Source organism: Propithecus coquereli, unplaced genomic scaffold (genome assembly GCF_000956105.1).
Source record: "Propithecus coquereli isolate 6110/MARCELLA unplaced genomic scaffold, Pcoq_1.0 Scaffold383, whole genome shotgun sequence".
Classification (NCBI taxonomy): Eukaryota; Metazoa; Chordata; class Mammalia; order Primates; family Indriidae; genus Propithecus; species Propithecus coquereli.
This window is the reverse complement of record NW_012149541.1, coordinates 1,179,188-1,181,600: the sequence shown is the minus strand read 5'-3', so window position 1 is coordinate 1,181,600 and position 2,413 is coordinate 1,179,188. Positions and strand designations below refer to the sequence as shown.

The 2,413-nt window shown below is 39.2% G+C and overlaps 1 protein-coding gene across 1 annotated transcript in view; it reads left to right on the top strand.

Annotated features, from left to right (window-relative positions):
• PSMD1 (proteasome (prosome, macropain) 26S subunit, non-ATPase, 1) overlaps positions 1 to 2,413 on the top strand; it is a 110,156-nt gene that overhangs the window by 28,698 nt on the left and 79,045 nt on the right. The gene's annotated exons all lie outside the window — the stretch shown is intronic.

Genomic DNA, 2,413 nt, shown 5'->3' with positions numbered 1-2,413 from the left:
ACTTAGCTCCAGTCTCAAATCTCAGTGTTTCTTTTAGCTAAGATACAGGCATACCTCATTTTATTGTGCTTTGCTTTATTGTACTTTGCATATACTGCATTTGTTACAAATTCAAGATTTGTGGTGAGCCTGTGTTAAGCAGTCTGTCAGCACCATTTTTCTAACAGCACACGCTCACTTTGTGTGTCTGTGTCACATTTTGATAATTCTCAATATTTCAAACTCTTTAATTATTATTATTGTACCTATTATGGTGATCTGTGATGAGTGATCTTTGATGTTACTGTTGCAGTTGTTTTGGGGGCACCACCAACTGCATCCATATAAGATGGTGAACTTAACTGATAAATGTTATTATGTATTCTGACTGCTCTACCCATCAGCCATTCCGCTGTCTCTCTCCCTTTCCTCAGGCCTCCTTATTCCCTAAGACACAGTAATATTGAAATTAGACCAATTAATAGCCCTACAATGGCATCTAAATACGGAAGTAAAAGGAAGAGTAGCATGTCCCTCACTTTAAATCAAAAGCTAGGAATAATTAAGCTTAGTGAGGAGCTGGGCATGGTGGTATGCACCTCTGGTCCTATCTACTTGTAAGGTTGAGGTGGGAGGATCTCTTGAGCTCAGGATTTCAAGGCTGCAGTGAGCTATAATCGCACCATTGCACTCTAGCCTGGGCGACAGCACAAGACCCCATCTCCTGAGGGGGAAAAAGTGCTTAGTGAAGAAGGCATGTAGGCCAATAGCTAGGCCTCTTGTGCCAAACGGCCACATTTTGAATGCAAAGGAAAAGTTCTTGAAAGAAATTAAAAGTGCTACTCCAGTGAACATGAGTGATAAGAAGGCGAAACAGCCTTACTGCTAATAGGGAGAAAGTTTTAGTTCTGGATAACAGATCAAACCAGGCACAACATTCCCTTAGGCCAAAGCCTAGTCCAGAGAAAGGCCCTTAACGCTCTTTAATTCTATGAAGGCTGAGAGAGGTGAGGAAGCTCCAGAAGAAAAGTTTGAAGCTAGCAAAGTTTGGTTCCTGAGGTTTAGGGAAAGAAGCTGTCTCCATAACATAAAGGTGCAAGGTGAAACAGCAAGTGCTGATGTAGAAGCTGCAACAAGTTATCTAGAAGATGTAGCTAAAATAATTGATGAAGGTGGTTACACTATAACAGATTTTCAGTGAAAATGCAACAACTTTCTATTGGAATAAGATGCCATCTAGGACTTTCATAAGTAGAAAGGAGAAGGCAATGCTTGGCTTTAAATCTTCAAAGGACAGACTGACTCTCTTGTTTTTCTTTCTTTTTTTTTTCTTAATTATTACTATTCTTTTGCGTTAACAGTACTGCCCTCACTATTTGTTCATTGGACAGTAGTGCTACCCCAAGAAAAGGATGGTTAAGACTGACTATCTTGTTAGAGGCTAATGCAGTGATTGACTTTAACTGAAGCCAGTGCTCATTTACCATTCCAAAAATCCTAGGGCCCTTAAGAATTATGCTGTATCAACTCTGCCTGTGCTCTATAAATGGAACGAGAAAGCCTGGATGACAGCACATCTGTTTACAGCATAGTTTACGGAATATTTTAAGCCCACTGCTGAGACATACTCCTCAGAAAAAGATTCTTTTCCAGATATTACTGCTCATGGACAATGCACCTAGTCACCCGAAAGCTCTGATGGAGATGTACAGGGAGGTTAATGTTGTTTTCATGCCTGCTGACACAACATCCATTCTATAGCTCATGAATCAAGTAATTTTGACTTGCAAGTCTTATTTAATTTAAGAAATACATTTCCTAAAGCTATAATTGCCATGGATAGTGATTCCTATGATGAATCTGGGCAAAGTCAATGGAAAACCTTCTGGAAAGGATTCACCATTCTAGGTGCCATTAAAAATATTTGTGATTCATGGGAGGAGGTCAAAATATCAACAATAACAGGTGTTTGGAAGAAGTAGATTCCAATCTTCCTGGATGACTTTAAGGGGTTCAGTACTTCAGTGGAGGAAGTAACTCAGATGTAGTGGAAATAGAAGGAGAACTAGAATTAGAAGTAGAGCCTGAAGGTGCGACCGAATTGTTTCAATTTCATGATAAAACTCAGACGACTGAGGAGTTGCTTCTTATGGATGAGCAAAGAAGGTGGTTTCTGGAAATGGAATATGCTCCTGGTGAAGATGCTGTCAACATTGTTGAAATGACAGCAAAGAATTTAAAATATTCCATAAACTTAGTTGATAAAAAGCAGCAATTCTCAATTGGAGAATTGACTCCAATTTTGAAAGAAGTTTTACTATGAATAAAATGCCAAACAGCATTGCGTGCTACAGAGAAACCTTTCATAAAAGGAAGAGTTAATCGATGCAGCAGACTTCATTGTTGTCTTATGTTAAGAAATTGCCACAGCTAC